The sequence below is a fragment of the Vombatus ursinus genome, unplaced genomic scaffold (genome assembly GCF_900497805.2).
Source record: "Vombatus ursinus unplaced genomic scaffold, bare-nosed wombat genome assembly UNPS02014798.1, whole genome shotgun sequence".
Classification (NCBI taxonomy): Eukaryota; Metazoa; Chordata; class Mammalia; order Diprotodontia; family Vombatidae; genus Vombatus; species Vombatus ursinus.
Genome location: NW_020954576.1, coordinates 75,437,651 through 75,462,540, shown reverse-complemented (window position 1 = coordinate 75,462,540; position 24,890 = coordinate 75,437,651). Strand labels below are relative to the sequence as shown.

General features: G+C 40.9%; 1 long non-coding RNA gene across 1 annotated transcript; it reads left to right on the top strand.

The window, feature by feature from the left end:
- The first annotated feature begins 1,457 nt into the window (after window positions 1-1,457).
- On the top strand, window positions 1,458-23,310 carry LOC114049595. The gene is made up of 3 exons (XR_003569882.1): window positions 1,458-1,562; window positions 5,961-6,033; window positions 22,605-23,310. It is a non-coding gene; the product is annotated as an uncharacterized LOC114049595 (long non-coding RNA).
- Window positions 23,311-24,890: the final 1,580 nt, after the last annotated feature.

Sequence of the window (24,890 nt, the reverse complement as noted above, 5' to 3'; positions counted from 1 at the left end):
CTACAATATTCCTAGGAGTTTTTCTTTGGGGATCTCTTTCAGGAGGAGATCGGTGGATTCTTTCAATTTTTATTTTGCCCTTTGGTTCAAAAATATCAGGGCAGTTTTCCTTGATCATTTCTTGAAAGATGATGTCTAGGCTCTTTTTTTTATCATGGCTTTCAGATAGTCCAATAATTTTTAAATTCTCTCTCCTGGATCTATTTTCCAGGTCAGTTGTTTTTCCAATGAGATATTTCACATGGTTTTCTAATTTTTCATTCTTTTGGATTTGTTTTACAGTGTCTTGATTTCTCATAAAGTCACTTGCTTCCAATTGCTCTATTCTAATTTTTAAGGAAGTATTTTCTTCAGTAATCTTTTGGACTTCCTTTTCCATTTGTCCAATTTTGGTTTTTAGGGCATTCTTTTCTTCATTGGGTTTTTGGACCTCTTTTGCCATTTGGGTTAGGCTATTTTTTAAGGTGTTATTTTCTTCAGTATTTTTTTGGGTCTCCTTTAGCAAGCTATTAACTTGCTTTTCATTATTTCCTTACATCACTCATTTCTCTTCCCAGTTTTTCCTCTACTTCTCTTACTTGCTTCTCAAAATCCCTTTTGAGCTCTTCCAAGGCCTGGGACTGATTCATATTTTTCTTGGAGGCTTTGGATGTAGGAACTTGGACTTTGTTTTCTTCTTCTGGTTGTATGTTTTGATCTTCTTTGTCACCAAAGTAAGATAATATAGTCTGACTCTTTTTTGTGCTGCTTGCTCATGATCCCAACCAATTACTTGAGTTTTAAACTCTTTGTTAAGGTAGGAGTCTGTTTCCAATGTGGAGAATGTACTGTCCCAAGCTTGGGGGGTTTGTACAGCTGTTTTCAGAGATACTTCTAGGGATCTGAAAATTTTCAGTTCTTCCAAGGTGCTATGATAAGGGGCGAGGTGTTTCCTTTCCACCGCCACAACAAGCTCCACCATGTCAGCGCTCCTTCTCACCCCAGGACCGCCCATCAGAACTGTGACTCAGATCCAGGAACGGGCAAAGCAAGAGATTCCTGCCTCATCCCTGGCAAAGAAATCCTTGCAATCCCCCTCTGATCAGCCACTCGATTCCCCTTCAGTCTGTGGGCCAGAAGCTCAGGAGGCAGCTGCTGCCCTTAGGGTGGCTGAGACCTAGCTTCGTCTCTCACCGCAGTCACAGATTTTTCCCACTGACCTAAGTTGTCTTTGGCATTTGTGGGTTGAGAAGTCTGGAAACTGACACAGCTGTCCACGATTCAGTCCTCTGAGGCCTGCTCCAGGGTTGCTGCAGCCTGCGCGCCCACGCCGCACTTCGCTCCTCTCCCAGCCCGGCTCGATTTACCTTTCTGGTCAGCCATCCAGGTTGTCTTGGGCTGGAGATTTGTTTTACTCTGTTTTTTTGTGGGTTCTGCTGCTTTAGAATTTGTTTGGAGCCATTTTTATAGGTATTTGGACAGGTTTGAGGGAGAGCTCAAGCAAGTCACTGCTTTCCCTCCGCCATCTTGGCTCTGCCCCCCCGAGGAGAACTGCCTTTTCCACTTTGTGTTTGCTTTCCTGAGTAAGTGACCAAACACCTTTCTTTCTTTTTTTTTTTAATGTAACTTACCTTTAATGAGAGAATTTGGTACACAAATATTAACAAATTAAAACCTAATATAAATTATTTCTTTGCACTATTTTATTTTTCTGTAGTACATAAATGCAAGCATATTTTGGCCTATAAACAATATTAAAATATAACCTTGGTTAATTTGAATGCTTAGGGTATGGGTTTATGTAACTAATGGCTAACCTTTTTTGTTTAATTCTTATGGGTAAAAACCTTTGAAAAATATAACAGTTCACTTTTCTGTCTTAATATTACTGTCTTTGCTAAGCTAACCATATTGTGGTGGCTAGAAGTCTTGCTGTGCCTTAGTCATAATTAAGAACAATCAAATCTAGCTTTCTAATGTCACCTATAACTTTACAATACCAGAAACATCCCTCAGAAAATACACATGGCTAGATAAGTTGCATTTTTTTCATACAAATCTTTTGCCTTTTAAATGATCATTAGGTCAGAAACAGGAGCATCATGGGATCATATAACTGAAAACAACTCACAGAAAACTCATAGGAAACTAATTTATATATTTGCCAAACAGAGATGTGTGCACTAGCTTGCAGAAGGATTCTTGACATGGACGTGTCCAGGCTTGCAGATGACCCTGTGATGAGAAGTCTTGAGTCCAGCAGGAGGAGCTGACTGGTAGCAAGGGGAGTTTCTTAGTCTTCACAGATTGCTAGAACACATCAGCTTTGAGGGAGATCATGCAGAGAGACAGAAAAGTGTCAAATGCCGAATCATTTCCCTCCTGGCCTTATTCCCAACTTAGTGGATTTCAGAACCAAGCCTCTTTTGCTAGCTCATCTTGAAACTTCTATCACCATTTGGTGGCCCCTTGCCTTGGGAACATCCCACCTACCATTGTTGTGGCCTTCTCACCATGTGATAATCCTCTACAAGGCCCGCCCTTCTTCTCAGATTTTTGCCAGTGGCACAAGCCAGTCTACCTTCATTTCCCTCCTGCCCCTTCAAAACCTTCCCTTCTGGCTTTCAAAGCTGCCCTTTAATCTGTGTGCCTTTGTTCTCTCTTCTCCTCTCCCTCTTCAAATTTTCAGCTCTTCTTTGGGTGTTGCCTTCTCTGCCCTCCTCCCCCTATTTGAAAGTAAGCTACTTGAGGGCAGGGACTGTCTTTTTGTTTGTATTTTGTATACCCAGCACTTAGCACATAGTAAGTGCTTAATAAATACTTGTTTCCTTCCTTACTTCATCACTGATTTAATTAAATTTATTGATTGATTATAGGGCAATAGAATTATAGATTTAGCGATGGAAAGAACCTCAGAAGCCATCAAATCCAACCCTATCATTTTATAGATGAGGAGATTGAAACTGTGGGAGGTTAAGTAAGGTTAAGGTCACCGTACAAGTCAGAAGCAGGATTTGAACACAGGTCCTCTGACTATAAAATGAATGTTTTCTCTGCTTTCATGCTTAGATGGTTTTAAATATCTCAGTAGAGTGTGACAGAAGCATATAGATGTGTTAACATTAATATATACATATAAATATATATATATTTTTAAAAATGAGCTGTAAATAATGGAAGTATATATATGGTTTCATATAAACATTTAAAAATTCTTGCTTTTCATAACATAATAGAATGATAGGATTATAGTATTAATGCTGACTATAATAATTTTGTCCAAAAGTTAAACCAATATAAATTAATTGCTGCAACAAGGAGACCAAAAAATCCCAGAAAGCACTTTAGTCAGCAAACACCTTACTTACTTGGCCAGCAGAGAGAGATGGCTGCCAAATGCCATACTAAGATAGACCATAAAGCCATTGGTAAATTGTTACAGAGAAGGATGATGGATGACTATAAGCAGTGTTGTCTCATAAGGCATAGAGAGGCAGTGGAGGGTACACCTAGTTCAAAGAAAGCTTCATAAGGTATCCAACCAAGCAAAGTCATCCCAAGGGAATTTAAGGATGAAAACAGTTCTACAAAGAGAAGAAAAATAAGAAAGATTTACAAAAATTATTATAACAAACTTTTTTTTTTTCCATCAAAGTTAATGGAAGCACCATACTTGAACCTTAACATCATTGTTACTGTGGTGCTTCCAGAGGAATTAGAAATGGCACTAAAGAGAGGAAAGGAAAAAGCAGCCAGATTTGGTCAAATATACATACAGGAACTCTGTCCCACAGGCAGTATTATCAGGGCAGTGACGGACAGATTTTACAAAATATCTAAAAAAAGGGAAGATATCAAAGGCATGGGAAAAAAATCTCAGAACTTATTAATACCAAAAAAAAAAAAACCAAAACAAGGCAGATTCATTTCAAATATAAAGGTCTAATTTCTAATACATATAGGGAACTGATTTAAACATCTAAGAAAAAGGGACAATCCTGATTCATAAAAGATCAAAGGATATGAATAAGCAGTTTTCAAAAGAAGAAATGTAAGCTATTAATAACTATGTTTAAAAAAATGCTCTAAATCACTAATAATTGGAGAAATCCAAATTAAAACAACTCTGAGGTTCTACCTCACAATCATCAGATTGGCCAATTTGATATGAATTATGTGAATATGGCCCCAGCCCATCTACATACCCCCTACATATATATAATATATATACATACATGTATGTATGTGTGTATATATGCATACCCATATACCTGGAGACAGGCAGGATCCATTGAATCCAATAAGCCATTAATAAATAATTATAAAAGCAACTACAATAATAGCTACCCTTTATTAAGACTTACTATGTGCCTGGCACTGTGCTAAACTCTTTACAAGTATTATCTCATTTGATCTTCACAACAACCTGGGAGGTAGGTGCCATTACGTTCCCTACTTTACTGTTGAGGCAACTGAGGTCTACAGAGGTTAAGTGACTTGCCTAGGGTCACAGAGCTATTAAATATCTGAGGCTGGATTTGAACTTAGCTCTAATGAACTTGACTATGAGAGAAAAGCAAAGGCATTAAAAATAAAAAATGATAACGCATTGCCTCCCAAAACACAAAGGGGTGAAATCGCTCACAGATGCCTATGGCACTCTGGACAGCTCGCACCCTCAGGTGTACTACTCGGAGTAGGGAACTGGGCTCCCCATCTCTCAGCAGCTGCCTGGTGCCTCGCTGCCATTGGCTACTCCCAAAGCTGCTGCTTGCTGCATCCATGAAAAGCTAGCTGGCTGTGACTTGGAGCTGCCGCTGAGTTTCTTTTCTGTTGACCTACTGCCATCTGCTGGAGCTGTCTTCCATTGCTGGGGTTTCATTTTCTTTAAAGGGAAGGTTAGCTTTCTTTTGTGAAATTGACCACTTAGGGCTAATTAATACATTCTCAGCTCTTTCACTAGGTACGCCCACTGACTTAGATACCATAAACATAGAAATAATAATAGCTAGTAATTAACTAGAGCTTATATATGTACATATATATACACACACACATATCCCATAGATAGATGGTATATATGACACATCACACATGTATATACCATATGCACACTACATATATCACATATGACATGTGTATGTATATCTGTATCTATATCTCAGATACAAATAACCTTGAGGGAGGAGTACACTAGCAGCATAGGGTGGTGGGGTGGGAAAGACTTCATGGAGAAGTTGGCATTTGAGCTGTGTCTTGAGGGAAACTAGGAATTCTAAGAGGTAGAGATGACGAGGGAGAGCATCCTTGCTCTGGGGACAGCCAGTGCAAAATCACAGATATAGGAGATGTTGTCTCTGTATGAGGAACAGGGTTCAAGCCAATATGGCTGGACTATAGAGTAGTCAGAGGAGAGTAGTGTGTAACAAGGCTGGAGTTTATTGAGCAAAGAGGGTACATGACCGGTTAGGCACTTTACGGGAAAATCACTTTGGTGGCTGTGTGGTAGATGGGTTGAAATGAAGGAGAAAACACAGGCTAGGAGACCAGTGAGGAGACTCCTTCAACATCCAGGTAAGGGCTGATTAAGGTTTGAACGAGAGTGATGACTGTGAATGGAGAGAAAGGGATGGATGCAAGAGGTTTGGTGGAAATGGAAATAACATTTAACAACTGATCAGATAATTTGTATGAAGAAGAGAAAGGAATTGAGGATGACAGAGGCTTGTCTACACAGGTGACTGGAAGGATGAGGGTGCCCTTGAAAGGAGAAGAGAAGCTTGGAGCACGCCTCAAAGACACACCTACCATAAAGAGCTGGCAGTCTTTGCCCTGTGTTCCTGACTTAATCGCTGTCATTGTCACCTCAATGTTAACTGTATCTGGGGAAAGAAGATCAAAGAACAGAGAGGAGCACTGCTCTGGATTGAAGGGATAATGGTGAAGTGTAACAGAGATGCTTCATTTTTATTTTGCTTCAGGTTCCCCTATGGAGGAAAATGATTTTTGAACTGAGAATGGAACAAAAATGATGAAGAGGGAGTTAACCTCAAGGTAAGTAGGAAGACAGTCAGAGAGTACCTCAATGTCCTGAATCAGTCCAAGTCCCCAGGGTCAGAAGAACAACATTGCCGGGCACTAAAAGATGAGGCAGATGTGCTTGCTGAAGGACTTGTCAGTGACCTTTAAAAAATCACGGCTGGCTGGGGCACCTGGACATACTCCAGGACTGGAGAAGGGCAAATATGTGGCAATTTTTAAAAAGAGAGAGAGAGTAGATCCCTATTCTATCAGGGCTACTACACTCATAGAGCATGGGGAATACTGTAAGATAAAGTCTGTTTTTTTTTTTTTTTTTTTGGTTAGGCAGTGGGGTTAAGTGACTTGTCCAGGGTCACACAGCTAGTAAGTGTTATGTGTCCGAGGCCGGATTTGATCTCAGGTCCTCCTGAATCCAGGGCTGGTGCTCTATCCACTGTGCCACCTAGCTGCCCTGTAAGATAAAGTCTGAATGGATTTTATGGAAGCATTTTTTCTTAAAAAGAGTTTCATACTTTTCTTGTAGACAAAATGAAACTATTTGTTTTGATGTAATTGCTTTGGCCCCTTCCTGAAGATAAGGTAGGTTACATTTCATCCCTCCTCCAAGGTTTTCAAGTATCTTAGGGAGTGTTTGGGGTGTCCAGGCTCTCTGCCATTGGCTTTAGCCCCTATGATGGTTTTCCTTCAATGTAGGAGGTATCCTCTAACCCAATATGATTTAAACACTTAATGGATTAGCTTTGACAAATACTGATTTCAAAAATACGATAACAAACATACAACCTTACTTCCCAATGTGTGAGGCATAATCTGGCCTGGTACTACCTCTTAGAAGAGGAAGAGGATTAGGTTCATAGCTTACCTCAGTTCCTGTAGAGCAGAGGTTGGCAAATTGTAGCTCATGGGCCAAAAACTGATAGCAGTCTTTGAATGATCCGTGAACTAATAGTTTTTACTTTTCAGGTAAGTTTGCTGTATTCTGTTATGTAATATAGTCCCAAGGTTATCATGGCTTGATTCTGGGTCTAGTGGGGATTCTGTCTCCTGCACCTACAACTGAAAAAGGGGGGCAGCTGGATGGCAGAGTGGATAGAGCACCAGCCCTGGATTCAGGAAGACCCAGGTTCAAATCTAGCGTCAGACATTTGACACTGACTCGCTGTGTGACCCTGGGCAAGTCACTTCACCCCATTGTCTCGACAAAAAAAAAAAAAGAAAAAGAACTGAAAAAGGTCATATGAAATAGAACAAACAAAAATTCCTAGCCTGTTTTTCAGGACCATGTGGCCTAAAAAGGTAACCCTTCAGCTTGCCCAGTCATTTCATGGTGCCTGCTCTGTGGGTGAACTTTCAGCCTCTTTGGATAATACACAGGAAAGAATGCTTAGGAAAGAGATTGAGACTGCCAGTTTGGTAGTTTTAAAGATGCAGCTTGTTCTAGCTACACAACCAATAGAAGGAGGCTACTCGAATCTGTGTGGTAGGGGAATGAAGGATGTTTTCCTCCAGAAGCAGGGTGTTTCCATGTTAGGTGATCTGTTCATGCTCTGAAGTCCCTGTTAAAGTAGGCAGTCCAGTTAGATATATTTAGAACTGGTTGGGTGCATAGAATTAAAGATTTATCATTAATGATACAATATTAACAACATTAATAATTCAGTATTAATATAATGATTCAATAATATTGACATCATCAATGATTCTGTACTCATGTGGAGTGAAGTCTTTAGTAGTGAAATAGGGATCTATGCTTAGCCTTGTGCTATTTAATATTTTTATCAATGAATGAATTAATAAAGCATGTATTAAGAACTTATTAAATCTGCAAAGTACTAGATGTGCAAATAGAAAAATAAGCTATTAATCTGCTCTCAAGGAGCTCACATTCTATTCTTTTTTTTCTTTTTTAGGCAATTGGGGTTAAGTGACTTGCCCAGGGTCACACAGCTAGTGTCAAATGTTTGGTCTGAGGCCGGATTTGAACTCAGGTCCTCCTGACTTCAGGGCCAGTGCTCTATCCACCTCACCACCTAGCTGCCCCTGAGCTCACATTCTAATGGGGGAGATAACACATGTGGAAGGTTTTAGCTTCCAGTCAGATGGAAAAGTCCCATGGTCCTTAGGATGCAGGTGTTAAAACCTCTTTTTTATTGTCATTTCCACTGATAAATTCACATCACTTTCCGATTTGGCAGTGCCAAGGACTTTGGAGACAAAAACTTTCTTTTCTGGGTCTTGAGTAGGGATACAAGAGCATTTGCCAGGCTGCCTTTCCATAGGAATTGCTTTCCATGGTGATGGCTGCAGGCAATGGGCTGGAAGCATTCTTCTCAAGTGTCTGGGGTTCAGGGTCTTGGCATGTCTCCATCAGGGTCCAAGAAGAGGTGGTGGTCAAGGCAGTGATAATGGTTTGACTTACCTGGCACATGCTGCCTCCTGTCTCTTCTTCAGATCATCAATGACTTGGAGAAAGGCACAGATGGGCTGCTTAACACCTGTGTATGTGACCTGATGCTATGCGGGACAAATAATGCATTGGATGACAGAGACAGGATCCAAAAAGCTCTCCATAATCTAGAACAGAAGTTGGCAAATTACTGTTGGGGAAAAGGTGGGGATTATATTACAGAAAATGTAATTAACTTGCTGGCCATACAAAAGCCATGCTGTGGGCCAGATATGACTTGTGAGCTGTAGTTTGCTTCCTCCTAATCTGGAACACAGGGCCAAACCAAATAAGATAACATTTAATAGAGATAAATGCTGTCTAACACTTGAGTTCAAACAGCCTACTTCACCAGCATACAGTAGAGGAGGTGTGGTCAGGCAGCCACCCATCTGAAAATGGATTCAGTATGAGGCAGTAGCATGATATGGGCAGTGGGAAAAAAAACAAAAAGCAAAAGACAACTCCTGTCATCTTAGGCTGCATTAAGTAGCCTTACTGGGGGTGGGGGTGTGGGGAAGCAGAATTAAATCTAGGACCAAGCAGGTTTTAGGCCCACTGTACTCTGACCTAGTCTGGTTTATGGTCAGTTGTGTGCCCTATATTTAGGACATGCCATGGATAAACTAAAGAGTATTCAAAGGAAGACAAGTAGGACGGTGAAAGACCTTGAGATCTTGCCTTTTATGGACTTGGTTGAAGGAGCTGGGATGTTTAGCCAGGACAAAAAAAAAACCAAAACACTTGGGGGAGGAGGGCAAGGATGATAGCTGTTTTCAAGTGTTTGTAGGACCATGTCACATGGAAGAGGGATTAGATTTATTCTGGCCAGAGGGCAGAACTAGTAACAAAGGATGGAAATCACAAAAAAAGCATATTAAAGTTTCATGCAAGGAAATACTTCTTTATTACAATAGCCTGCTGGTTAGCCTCTCTGCCTTAGGTCTCTTCCCTTCCTAGCACATCTGCTCAGCTGTCAGACTGATCTCCCTAAAGAGCAGGTCTGACCATGTTGTTGTTGTTCAATTATTTTCAGTCATGTCTGACTCTTTGTGACCCCATTTGGGGTTTTCTTGGCAAAGATACTGGAGTGGTTTGCCATTTCCTTCTCCAGCTCATTTTACAGATGAGGAGAGGGAGGCAAACAGGGTTAGGTCACATAGCTAATAAGTGTCTGAGGCCAGATTTGAACTCACAAAGATGAGTCTTCTCTAACCACTGCACCACCTAGCTTCCCTCTCCTTATAATTAGGACTATGTGAAAGTAGAATAGGCTGTCTATGAGGTAGAGGGTTGCTCCCCATTAGAAGTCTTCTTGTGCAGCATGTAGTGTGCTGAAATTGGAGTCACAAAGACCTGGGTTCAAATCTTACCTCTGACATTTGATGTTTGAGTGGTCATGGGAAAGGCACAACTTCTCTGAGCCTCAGTTTCCTTGTTTTTAAATTGGGGGCAGGGTATTTACAGTACTTATTACACAAGGTAGTAGAAAGGTCAAAACAAGACATGAACATTAGTTATTATTATTATTTTTTTGGCTAGGCAATGAGGTTAAGTGACTTGCCCAGGGTCACACAGCTAGTAAGCGTCAAGTGTCTGAGGCCGGATTTGAACTCAGGTTCTCCTGACTTCAGGGCTGCTGCTCTATCCACTGCACCACCTAGCTGCCCCCCATTAGTTACTATTTTAAAACGTGGAAGGCCACTTGCTATGCAGGCAGAGGGAAGATTACTTTTCAGGTATCAGTTGGATTAGATGGCTCTCATATTCCCTTGACTCTGAGATTTTGTGAGTTCAAATAGCCATTGACAAAGGATTGTGTTTGGGGAAACAATATCCATAAGAAAAACAGTCAGCTCTTTTCCTATCCTGTTACAAAATGAGTCACCCTCTGGGGGCACTCTAAATCCCACTTCTGTACCCAGTTTCTCTTTTCCATTCAATGGAAAGAGTGGTGCATTTTGACAAACAGAAGATCAGAGTTCAAATCCTCACTCTAGCAATGACAACTGAAGTAACATGGGATAAATTATTTCATTCACCTTCCTCCCCTCCTCCCCGTTTCAGTTTCTTCATATATTAAGTGAAGAGGTTGGATTAGATGACCTCTAAGATTCTAACCAGCTCTATATCAGTGATCTTACTTTGGTGACTAAAACAAACTCTGATGCCCTCCTGAGTTGGCCTTTTGATGATACTTAAGTGAATTTTGCTTTGGATTTTTTGGAGGGAAAAGGGACCCATTTTACTTTGGGGTAGCTCTAATTGTTAGCAAGTCTACTTGGTGGGAAAGAGAAACTCACCGAAGATTTTTGATCATAGGATTATAAGATAATAGATTTCAAGCTGGATGGAATCTTACAGGTTATCCATACAACCCTGTCATTTTACAGATGAGGAACTGAAGCCCAGAGAGGCTTGATGACCTGTCACACAGTCACACGAGGTACTGTTGAAATGATCAGAACCAGAAATTGCACCATACTTTTCCTGACTCCAAATCCAGCTCCCTATTGTACCACACTGAATGTAGAAATAACAGGATTAGAATCTGTCCATAAGGAATATTAATGTGTAGTATTCCGAAGGATAGATTGGAGGGAGGACAAAGTGGAGGCAGAAAAATCCATTAGGAGGTTATTATGACAGTCCAGGTAGACAGTAATGAAGGGTCTCTATGAGGGTGGTAGCAGCAGGGATAGGGCAGTTGAGTGGCACAGTGCATAGAGTGCTAGGTCTGGAGTCAGGAAGACTCAACTTTCTGAGTTCAAATCTGGCCTCAGACATGTACTAGCTGTGTGACCTTGGGCAAGTCACTTAACCCTGTTTGCCTCAGTCTCCTCATCTGTAAAATGAGCTGGAGAAGGAAATGGCAAACCACTCCAGTCTCTGCCAATGGGGTCACCACCAACTGGACACAACTGAAACACAACAAACTGGAGATGCTTTTAAAGTGGCTTTTCATCTAACTAGAAAACGGAGCCATTATAACCGTGACCACTAGGTGTCACCATCGCACACATACGCCTACATCCTTGGCTGGGCGAATTCCTGATTCATTAAACTACTTTCACATTTATTCAACTAACCACAAGGCATCCCTTATTACCAACACAAACACATGCCTTACAAAACTTTAAACTATACCCAAGTCACTAGAATAACAAAGATATGCTGTGAGGTATTGCATGGAAATAGCAATACAAAGAATTGGGTGATATAGGGATTTTATCTCCAAAGATCTTGTCCCTTAAGAGCCTAGTTTTGGACCTGGAAGGAACTTTAGAAACCATCTGTTCTAACCCTATCATTTCACAGATGAGAAAACTGAGGCTCGGAGAGGTGCAGTGATTTGCTGTAGTTGTAGTGGAGGGTTCAAACCCAGATCCTCTGACATCAGAATTCTGGTTCCTGCACTGTGCAGCTGTTTCAATTTTCCTTGGAAAATGGATCTCCCAAGAAATGACATTTACACAACTCCCAAGGATACTGCAGTTATAAATGGAATAGGCTGTGAACTGCTTTGGACCCAGTTAAAGAAGTTTGCTTTCAGCAAAGAGGTTTCAATTCAGTCCATAAATCCTAGTGTAGCAGTGGTGCTGCAGTATGGTGAACTCATGAGCAGGCTGGCAGAACTGTCAGTCATTCTTCTCTTTTCCCCTCCCTCAACTTTTTTGGGGCCAAGCTACTCCTATCATTGAGTGTAACTCACTTCAGCTTCCTTCTCAAGTGCCTCAATACCAGCCCAACCAGTTAATGCCCCAGCCGCTGCTAGGGTTCTCTAGAGAAAACCAGGTAAAAAGTATGTTCTATGCCCTAAGAAGTTGTAAAAATGAATCTATAACTCTCTTGCCTAGCTTTGAGCCCCCAGCTAGATAGAGATCATGCTCTGGTAAAATACTGCCATTTTAAATCTCTCCTCTCAGGTTCCCCCAGTCTCCTCTTTTAATTAAGCTGCATTTGAACCAGTATCCCTCTAGATGCTACATTCAAACCATAATACACACAGTTTAGCAATATAGGTGTTAAACAGCCTTATCAGATACTTTTGCCTAAGAGACAAAGTAAATGTTGAAATGAAAAAAAAAAGGAAACAGACTTTTAATAGAGATATGCTTCCCCCGCGTATATTTATATCCCAAGCATATATTTGCACCCTCTCGAGAGAGGGAAAAGGGAAAGGGGAAATGAAGAATCAGCTCCTTCAGTCTCTAGTTATGTGTGTATGATTGACCCACATTTTCTCCACTCCGGTGTTTGGCATTAGTCCTCTGCCACTTTGGACGACACCTTCATCTTGGCTGTTTCTGCCTCTCCTGGTCTTCACCACCTTCTTTTCCTACAAATCCAAAGGATGGAAGGGGTCAAGCTCATGGGTCTGAGTCAACCCTTTTGCCAGCCCTGGCGGTTGGGGCAAAACTCCACAGGGACCAAAAAAGAGGATACTTCTCTCTCATTGAGCCTTTCACACTTGTCCCCCTCTTTGCCCTCTCTGCTGAGATCCTCACCTCCTAATTTACTAAGAAAACTGCGGCCAGTCTCTTGAGCTCCTACTCCCCTCTTTATTTCAGAAAGCCTTTGTGATCATCCCTGATCCCCTCCTCTTCCTCAATTCTCTGATAATGGGGATGCCCTTGCCCTCATCAAGGCCAACTCCTCTACATGACCTCGATGCCACCTCCTCCCCTTCCCTATCTACTGATTCCTTTCTTACTATCTTCAAATACCCATCTCTTCATACTGAAAAAAAGAAAACAAAACAAATCATTTTAGGCCCTAGTATCCACTCAATCTAGCATCCTGTCCTTCCTCCCTTTCTTAGTCAAATTCTTAGAAAAAGTTGTTTCTAATTGTTGCCTCCTCTTCTTCTCCCCTCCCTCACTCTTTAAGCTTTTGTAATCTCTAGTCTTCTGACTTTATCACTAACTATTCTCTCCAGAATTTCTTTCCAAAGTTACCCAGGATCTCTTAACTTGCCACATCTGATGGTCTTTGCTCAGTCCTCCTCCTTGACCAATCTGCCGCATGTGACAGCGTTGACTACCCTATCCTTCTGGATGTTTTCTCTTCTCTGGCTTTTTATGAAACTTCTCTCTCTTAGTTCTCCTACTTGTCTGACCACTTGTTCTCAGTTTTCTTTGCTGTTTTATCATCCATATCATGCCTCTAAAATATGGGTGCTCCCCAAATCTCTGTCTACACGTTGTCTCTTGGTAACCTCAAAGGCTCAAATGGGTTTATCGTCTTTATGCAGATGACTGATATATCTGTATGTTTAGCCTCAGTCTCTCCTCTGAGTTGTAGTCCCTAATCACTAATTGCCTATTGAACATTTCAAACTGGATGTCCCAGAAACATAGCAAACTCACTGTGTTCAAAACTATCTTTTCCTTAAATCTACTTTTATTTCCAAGACACCACTATTCTTCCCATCCCAGGTTCGTAACTGTTGTGTTATTAGTGACTCTTTACTCTTCCCCATTCCACATAACCAATTAGTCATCAAATCTGGCTGTTTCTGCTTCCATAACATCTCACTTCTATTCCTTTTTATCTACTCACACAGAGAATACCTTCACTCATTATGTCTTGTCTAGATTATGGCAACTGTCTCCTAATTGGCCTCTCTGCTTCAAATCTCTCCCCACTTCCATTAATCTATCGCACAGTTGCCAAAGTGATTTTCATTAAGATCCAACAATATCACTCTCCTATTTAATAAACTCCAGTGACTTCTAGAATAAAATAGAAATTCTTCTGTTTAGATTTTAAAGACCTTCTCTTTCCAGTCCTATTATATGTTATTCCCCTTTCCATACTCTATGGTCTAGCCCAGGGGTGGGGAACCTGTGGCCTTGAGGCCACATGTGGTTCTCTTGGTCCTCAAGTGTAGCCCTTAAACAGAATCCAATCCAAAGGGCCACATTTGAGGACCTAGAGGGCCGCCACAGGGTCTCCACCCCTGGTAGCCAAACAAATCTTCTCTCTGTTCCTCACACATATATCACACTTTCTCCCATTTCTGGATTTTTATACTGTATTTTCCCCTTCCTTACCTTTGCCTCATAGAACCTCTCTTTTCCTTCAAGATGTAGCTCAAGCAATATCTATTATATAAAACCTTTACTGAACTGCCCCTCTCCCTTAACTGGTAGAATACTCCTTCCTTAATTAGCTTGTATTTAACTACCTTGGGTTTATGATGCATCAGTTTTGTATGTGTGTGTGTGTGTGTATGTGTGTGACGTGTCTATATACACACACATAAATATGTGTGTATATATACAATATACATATTCCCATGTATATATAGATACATATATGTCTATGCATATATATGTGTATATATAAATATACATGTTCTCTTCCCCAAAACAATATAAATTCCTTGAGAATAGAGATCATTCATTTTTTTATATCTGTGTCCCTAGTACCTAGCTAGCATAATGCCTGGCATATCGTAGACAATGAAAGCTTATTGACTGATTAATTTTCTACAGAAAAATTATCTTTTCCTTGTCAGAGTACCCTGCATGTATATTTTCATGAAGTCATTTCAATTTATTAATTCTCATACTATCTGCAGCTAACATACTTACATAAAGAAAATAGCAGTTATTCCTCTTCATTGATTACAGTCGAGAAAAATGATTTCTCTCATATTAATAACCAATTATTGAATTGGGACTAAGGTTTTTCCTTTTTCTACTTCCTCATTCAGAAATTAGTCCCTGTAGTTATTCAGGCATCCTTTGAAGTGCAGGGTTGATAATGCAAGGGAAAACTCTGGTCTGTTCAAAAGGTAAAGAAATTTTAATTTAAGTGAATTGATGGATTCCAGCCCATTGTGTTTTACTCAGACAGGTCTGGTGAAATGTGGATTTTCCCTTTTCTCTAGATTACCTTAGATGGGGTGATGAGGGCATAGATAAGACTTGTTAACCAAGACTGAGTGATTAGAGTCACCCTCATTAGAATAAGCCCACCTCTTATTATAATATTCATTCTCTCATTAATTGTTAACCAATAAGAGTTGATTGCCACCCTCAAGAACACCTACTTTCCCAAGGGCATATATATAAGCATTAAGGGGGGTCTTTGGCATTTGAGAGTGTCATTCACCCTTTTAATTAATTATATGTTAGCATGCTTAATAAAATGATCAATTACTCAGAAACTATGTTTCTCAAACATTTTATATGGATCCTACTGATAAATATTTTTGTTGTTGTCATTCAGTCATTCTCAGTTGTGTCTGACTCTTTGTGACCCCATTTGGGGTTTTCTCGGCAGAGATACTGGAGTGGTTTGCCATTCATTTCCTTCTCCAACTCATTTTACAGATGAAGAAACTGAGGAAAATGGGGTTACATGACTTGCCCAAGGTCACACAGCTATTAAGTGTCTGAGGCCAGAGATGAGCTCAGGAAGATGCATCTTTCTGACTCCAGGCTTGGCACTCTATCCACTGCACCACCTAACTGCTTCACTGACGAATATAGTGCATTATATATTCTAGATTTGGCGTTTTTTATTTTGTATTTCTATATTTCAGCTAATTAATCTGTTTTGGGGTTTTTTTTTTTTTTTTGGTCTTTGCTTTCCCCAATTCTAGCTGCTCTGATGGATTTTCTTCTGAAACTGATTATGGATTTATCCATCATGAACGTGTATTGTTTCACTTTTAAAAATTTAGATTAAAAAAATTAAGACAATTTAATAGCTGAAAATTTCAAGTGGTTCTCTAAAACCTTTCTCAAGTTATTTTGATGTTTAAACATTGTCTTTTTAAAAAATAACAGCTTATTGCATTTTATTCACCAAAATGAATGATGTTGAGAAAGATAATGAATATCATGTTACTAGGGAGGTTACACATACATAGGCAGCTTGGACTACACAAAGATTGCTTAACTTTGAGTTCACACACTTCACATTTGAATGAAATAAGTATCTTGAGGGCACAATTCATCTGTGCCATGAGCCTGTGCTGACCATCAGTGATGCGGGCAGATCACGCCCACGTTGACATTGGTGCCAACTCAAATTTGACCTCATTTAGGTAAATTTTATTATATCATCACTGTGCTGTGGTTACTCTAGCTGCAGCAAATCTGTTGTGTTAGTGTCACTTTTGATGACTTTGATTTGAAAAGGGAATGTTCTGGCCCTGGAGTCAGGAGTACCTGAGTTCAAATCCAGCTTCAGATACTAGCTGTGTGACCCTGGGCAAGTCACTTAACCCCAATTACCTCCTCTCCCTTCCCTCTCACACCAAATAAATAAAAAGGGAATGTTTTTATGAGGGAGTTGTTCTAGTGTAACATGGTTGACCCTGCCCCCTACCACTGTTTCGCAAGGCCAGATCTGTTTCATCAACCCTTCTCTCCTACTTCAGGGTTCTCAGCTATCATGAGGGGTGATCTTCTTTCTGTGCCATTGGCTTCAGCCATCATTGGCCATGCCCCCACTTTTGGAAGGCCAGTGTCTGGTACCCCATTATCTGCAACCCCCATTTTAGGAGGCCAGTGGCTAGCACTTCAGTTCTAGTTAACCAAATAGATCAGGTAATCTTTCAAAAAGACATTTACAAAAAGATAGCCAGAACAAAGTGCAAACATTTTCCCCAACATCTTGGGGTTATAATCCTTCCGAAGTCATCTCAGTGTCTGGGGGGAAACTGGGGGTGGGAGGATTGAGCTCACAATAGCTCAGTTCTTACATGACAGTGGTCTTAACAAGTTTACTTCCAAACTCTGCTGGGACCCTTGCTCCTCAAAGTTTCACTGAAGGGAGGACTGCAAAACCCAACCTGGGTTCTTGGACTCCTAGATCCATGGCTAGTACTCAAGGGGCAGACTGAAGCCTCTACTCCCTGCACCTGGAATGGAACAGAATGAACAAAAAGGCCCACCAGGACTCCTTCTCAAGGCCATAAGGCCTAAGGGTAGGGAGGAAATCAACCCCTCTGCCTCCAGCCTAATCCTTATAGCATGGTTCTCTCATAGGAAGACATTAATGAATTCAGTAAAACCCTTTGATGTAAGCCCTTTTAAAGACATGAAGAGTTTGGGCTACACAGCTGATGGAAAAAGGCGTTTCCTAACCATGCAGTAGGCCAATACAGCACGTCCGAGCATGCTTCAGCCCTCCCTGAGCCTCCTAGAAGCAGGTCCCTAGCTACTTCCACATGGTGATGGTATCTTAGCGTACTGATGGTGTGTGCACATGTACCAGATGCCCATTCCACTAGGAAATACCCAGTATCTTAGGTGAATGTTTTGCTCCTTCCCCCAAGGGTCTTGAGCTACTACTTTCACTTTCTCCATCCATACCCAAGGGTAGCATTTCCCACAATTTGGAAAACTGTTCTAGAGAGTGAAGATTTCCTGATGGATTGTGCTCCTTGGAAAAGAAGAGGGCAATCCACATAGCCCCTGAGCAGGGTCCTACTTGGAGAACAAAGCCAGTGAATTGACAGTGGAGATCTGATGGAAAGGCAATTGGTTTTTAGTCATTTCAGTCATGTCGGACACTCCATGACCCCATTTGGGGTTTTCTTGGCAAAGACACTGGAGTGATTTGCCATTTCCTTCTCCAGCTTATTTTACAGATGAGGAAACTGAGGTAAACAGGGTTAAATGACTTGCCAAGGGCCACACAGCTAGTATCTGAGTATTTGGTTTTTTAGCAGTCTCCAACATAGGTTTATCTTCTGGGAGGGTAATTTAAAATACAAGGTGTCACTATGAGACTGGACAAGGTTGTGTCTGATCCTGTGGGACATATTACATTGGAAGGTTGGGGTGTTGTTCTAAAGGCAACCCCAAGTTCAGTTCCCTTTTGAGGGCTGAAGATAGTAAGAAGAGCTGATGAGCTATTTCAAGCTATGAGCCCTTTTTTCTTTTGCATTTTGGGATTGGGATTTGCATTTTGGATGTAATAAAAATTGCCCATAGTCAATAGCTAGCATTTATATAGCACTTTAAGGATGGCAAAATGCTTTTATCAACTTTGTCTCACCTGATCCACACAACACTAGGAGGTAGATGCTATTATATTTTACAGATAAAGAAACTGAGACAAAAAGGGGTAAGGGCCCAGGGTCAAACAGCTAGTAAATGTGTGGATTTGAATTTATCTCTTCCTGACTCTGGGTCCAACACTCTATCCTCTTATTGTACCTTGAGTACCTTGAGCTGGAAACACTTTTTATCCATATTTGGGGAAACCTAGACACAAGTTATAGCATGAGTATACATAAGGATATTTTCTTTCTTTCTTTTTTTTATTTTTGCATTAGTCATGTTGTAAAGAAGAATTAGAACCAATAGGAGGAACCATGAGAAAGAAGAAACAAAACAAAACAACAAAAAAGCAGTATACTTTGATCTGCATTCAGACTTCATAGTTCTTTCTCTGGATGTGGATAGCATTTCCACCATGAGTCTTTTGGATCCTTGATCCTTGCATTGCTGAGAAGAGCCAAGTCTATGAAAGTTAGTCATCAGACAACATGGCTGTTATTGTGTACAATGTTGTGGTTCTGCTCACTTCACTCTGCATCAGTTCATGTAAATCTTTCCAGCTTTTTCTCAAGTCCGTCTACTCATCATTTCTGATAGCACAATAGTATTCCATTGCATTCATATACCACAACTTGCTCAGCCATTCCCCAATTGATGGGCATCCTCTCAATTTCCAGTTCTTGGCCACCACAGAAAGAGCTGCTATAAATATTTTTGTACATGTGAGTTCTTTTCCCATTGTTATGATCTCTTTGGGATACAGCTCTAGAAGTGGCATTGCTGGGTCAAAGGGGGATATTTTTTTGAAACAACTCCAAGTGGGATCCGTGAGGAAAACAGAGAAAATGGCCTGTATGGGTCAAATCCAATCCCTGCAGTCTCAGATTCTTGGGGTGAGGAGTAGGGAAAAGGGGGAAGGGAAAGGCATGAATCATGGGTTACAGATAAATGAGGGTATATCAGTTCTCTTTTCAAAAAGGTCTAGAGTTTCCTTAAATAGTGAGTTTCCCTACACCATTTAAGTATTTGCTTACAGATCATTCATTATTTGACAGACTTAGGATGGGAGTGAGTGTGAAAGGGACTGGGACATAGAGAAAGTTAAAACTAAAGAAAGTCATTACAGATTGAATATCAATTAGCAATGGAAGCATAGTGTTCCTGGAATAATAATGTAACTCAATGGAAAATATGACTATTTAGAAAAATCTAAATAAGGCATTCACACATATATGAATGTGGCTGAAATATATTCATATATATCAATGAATCTACATATATATACACACACATACACATACATACACACAAACATACCCAACTAGGAAATGTATATACACAGACATATATGTGAATGTATGAATGTGATAAAGATTACACTGAATTCACGGATAGCGTTTTCTCCTTTGATAAGATTTTGCCATTTCTGAGAACTTTTGAGAAGCTATGTGCTACACACTATTGTTGAAAATTATCCAATCCATCTCAGGCAAAAACATCCCAAGATTTCTGACTTTTGGTGAAACTGGCCCAGGCTATTAACTACCAAGTTTACTGAGACTGCCGGCCAGTGGCCACGGATTCTATCTCCACAGTGTCTTTTGCATTCGTCCCCTTCTTTCTCTTCACATGGCCCTCATTACCCTTACTCCTAGACTACTGTCATAGCTTTCTGTTCTCCTTGCCTCAAATTCCTTTCCCCTTCAATCCATTTTCCACTCAGTTACTAAAGAGATTTTTCTAAAGATTTTCCTTCCCTTCCTCCTCCCATTAAATAAACTCTAGTGGCTCTCAATTATTTCCAGGACCAACCAATCAATTAAATACTCATTATGTCCCAGGCACAGTGCTAAGTCCACCTTTGTCTGGCATGTAAAGCTTTCCATAATGTGCTCTAAATCTAGCTTTCCAGCTTCATTTACATAACTGCCCATCATGCACTCTGCCATCCCAACAAACTGGCCTTGTTGGTGGTCCTCACACATGGTGGTCATCTCCTGTCTCCTATGGGCTAACCCCCTATGCCTGGAATGCATTCTCTCTTCACCACCACCCCTAACAATGACTAGTTTCCTTTAAAACTCAGTTCAAGGGCCATCTTCTACATGGTTCTTTTCCCGGTAGTGCCTCCCCCTCCCAATTTACATTGTGCTGGTATTGTTTATATGCTCAGAGATGTACATGTTTTCTCCCCCTATAGAATGTAAGTTCCTTGGGGGCAGGGACTATTTCATTGTTTTCTCTGGTCACTAGGTTCTAGCACCTATTTGGCACTGAATAAATGTTTGTTGGTTGATTGATCCATCCAGTGCTGTGATTTATCTCCCATGGGGGACTCCCCAGAAGGAAGAAACCCTCCAAACTGTTCTCTATTTCTCTTTCTGTCACAACTGTCCTCCTATCAGGAGCTCTCCTGTCATGATGTATAGAAGTCATGATGTATAGAAGCATCATGCACTGAGGACTCTCCTGAGAGCCTAAGGCTGGCCCCCAAGCACTCTCTGCTATACTTTAACGTGCCATTCTCAGGGAGGTGCCAGGAAGGGCTTACTCATTGGTCCTGTATAGGATGCTGACTTTAGGAGAAAATGTGGGAGAGGAGCAGAGAGGAGTCCTTTCCACTCTCGAATCTGCCCACGTGTTCTTCAGAATGGAGGGGAGAATGGAGCAGATCATCAAAGTTCTTCTTGTCTAATTAATTCCTTTTACTATGTACAGACCTCTCCTGAGTCAGCCACCATGCCTACGAAACTTCAGATCAATATCTCTGAAGCGTGCACTAATGGTAAAAAGGAGTTATCATTAAACATTAATTGCTCAGCATATGCTAGGCTCTTAATAGATTACAAGATATACAGTTCTGGCCTAGATGCAGAGGGCGGCGTGGACTGTGTCGGGACTGATCTGTTCGGGGTGACTGGCTTTCTGATTGAGGACAATAGCTACATTTAGCTAGAATACGTAGAATTATAGAATACTGGGATGGGAAGAGAGCACACTGCACAGAATTCACAAAGCTCTGCCTCCAACACAGTACTTTCATTTGTATTGACATCTTTGTTATCATGTTTTGAAGCCCCACCTTCATTTCTGAATATGGTCCTTCCCACCCAGAGACCTATCCCTTATAACAAAGAATAAGAAAAAGAGGGAAAAAAACCAAGCAGTTCAGTAAAACCAACCAACACAACCGAGTCTTATATATGAAGTATTCCATAGCCATAGTTACCTACATCTGCAAAGAAGGGAGGGAAGTGCATTCTCATATCTCTTTTTCAGAGTTAAGTTTACAGTTACACAGCATTCATGGCTTGTTGTGGTCAGTATGCACATTCTTCTAATTCTGCTTGATTTACTTTGTACCAGCTCATACAAGACCTCAGTAAGTGAGACAGGCTCACCTGGGAGCTGCAGCTTGAAAATGAGAAAGCAAGGGAGTGGAAAAAAGAAAAACATTCTTGGAATAAGCCAGTTCTTTTTTCATATGCATCATTTTTTACTAGGAAGTAATATAACTATTACATTCATGTACCACAACTCGTTTGGCCATTTGGCAAACAATTGACATTTATGTTGTTTCCAGTTCTTTGTTACTACAAAAAAATGGTGCTATGAGTATTTTGGCATATATGGAGTTTTTTGGGTTTCTGACCTTCAAGGATGGTCAGACATTTAACAAAATGTCCAATAAAAAGCGTTGGAAAGCTAAACAAAAGGAGATACGTCCTCTATTCCAATGACATGTTTGCTCAGGCCCAGATTACGGCTATAGTTTTGAATTATTTTTTTGAATTTGAATAATTTTGAATTATATTTTATCAAATTATATATTTTAATATATACTGGTAAGGATTCCAAACTAAGATACCAGTAAAAATTTAGAATATGAATAAAAATAATTTTGTGGTCTTAATAGAACAGCCCTTTTATTAGAATTTTTAACATTAAGTGAAATTGGACCTGGGAGGTGAAGAGCTTATTATTATTGTTCCTCCCTAGTTTTTTCAGAGGACCATTGACATCATGGGGGTGCATCTTGACTTACTGTGAATTAGATTTTTAAGTGAGGCACAGCTGCACAAAGTCATCAGCCTCACTATCTCTTCCAGAGTCATCGAAGTCCAGTGGCAAGACTGGTGATGGCCCAAGATGCAGTGAATGACTTTGGCATCTTCAACGTTCGACCAAGCTCTAATTGCTCAGTTGTAACCCTCAAAAACTCATTCATGCTGTACTCACCTCAATGGAGTGTGAGGGAGCAATGTAAGTTAACCTAATATTAACAAAGCTAATAAATGTCTGAACTGGATTCAGATCTGGGTCTTCTGATCTGAAATCTAATTCTCTTACTACTGTACCACACTGCCATCCCTCATGTTTGGATGTGCTCTTTCTTTAATCCTACCTTTTGAAATCTTCCTCCTTCAAGGTCCAACTGAGGTGTCACTTTCTTCATAAAGTCTTCCACGGTCTCACCAGTTGAAAATGATTTCTTTGCCCCCTCAAATTGTCCTTTGGATCTGGATCTCTCCTTTGCCCCTACCACTCTCTGACCTTTATCATACTTACCTGGGAATGGTGGCAGTGCCATGACAAGAACTAGAGTGTGGTTGCAAAATAGATGTTTTATTAAAAGTGATAAAGATCAATGATTAAATATGGAAGATTACTTTTCCAGCGGCAAAGGAAGTCCTGTTACAGATCTGGAAAACTGGCTATAGGAACCTCAATCCATATGGAAGCTTCAACTAGGATGTTGCTGTTGTCATGTCCAACTCTTTGTGACCTCATTGGGTTTGCTCGGCAAAGATACTGGAGCGGTTTGCCATTTCCTTCTCCAGCCCATTTTACAGATGAGGAAACTGAGGCAAACATGGTTAAGTGACTTGGCCAGGGTCACACAGCTAGTAAGTGTCTAAAGTCAGATTTAAACTCATGAAGAGTGTTCACTGATTCCAAGCCCAATGCTCTATCTACTGCTCCACCTAGCTGCTCTGACTAAGGGATCCCTTTTATTTAAGACTGACCCTGGGTATACAAGCTAGAGTAGGGGTGGGGAACCGTGGCCTTCTAGGTCCTTTGGTGTGGCCTTTTGACTGAATCTGAGTTTTACAGAACAAATCCTTTTATTGTTTTGTTTGTTTGTTAGGCAATTGGGGTTAAGTGACTTGCCCAAGGTCACATAGCTAGTAAGTGTCAAGCTTGGTTTGAGGCCAGATTTGAATTTAGGTCTTCCTGACTTCAGGGCCGGTGCTTTATCCACTGTGCCACCTAGCTGCCCCAACAAATCCTTTTATTAAGAGGATTTGTTCTGTGAAGTTTGGATTCAGTCAAAGGGCTACACTTGAGGACATAGAGGGCCACATGTGGCCTTGAGGCTGCAGGTTCCCCACCTCTGACCTAGAGTGTGATGTAGGTCTCTAACCAGTTACAGGGAATTAACTCGGCCACATTTTCACCACTACCTGGATGAGCAGATATTATATATAATTCCACTCGTGGCCTCAAGCAATGGTCCCAAGAGCCTCTGGGAAATCATGCTGAGGCTTGGGGAAATCTCTGTCCCTAGCAGTCAGAATAGCTGCTGTGACTAAGGCTGTGCCATACTGAGTGGGCTACCCTATGGGAACTATGTGTCTGTTCATACACAGTAGAGTTGTTAAGGCTGTTTTTCTATAGCTGATTAAAACCTACCTCACCACCCGAGCAGTTGGTGCTCTTTAGTGTGATGAAATGATTTCCAAGGACAAATTATATTTCCTCATTTGTCCTTTTGCCCACTAAAATTCTAGTCCAATGCTTCATTATGGCATGGGGTGGCCCTGGGTTCGAAGGCCATGTTAATAGAGGACAGGCTGTGACAGGTTCCACCTGGCTGATAAGGCTTCTAGCTCAGGCCTGGTCGATCACCATATGTCTATCACCCAAGGAGGCTCTCGCTAGAGTTGGCTATCAGCTGATGAATTTTTCGGACACAGAAATTTATGAAACAATCTAAAGCGCAGAAGAGGTTTCAATCTGCATGAATGGAAGAAATACATTTACCAATAAAATCACAGATCCTTGAAGGATTCAAGATGTATCCCTCATTTATCATTTTCTAACAGAATGAGAGCCAGCACCAAATAATTTGCATTCACATCTTGAGCCAAGCCTTGAAAATGATGCAGAAGGGCAGTCCAGGCATGGGGGATAGACAGCCTGTAGTTTACAGGATTGCTCCCGGAGAGCAGGAACAGAGAGAGAAGTGAGGCAAGAGGGCAAGCAGCTGCTCATCGGGCCAGAGCATGCAGATATTCAAGGAAGGGACACCAATGCCTTAAAGGGGGAGGAAGGAAGGTCCAGACAGGGAAGAATCATTTCTTACTGGAAGTTTGGTGGGAACAAGATAGACT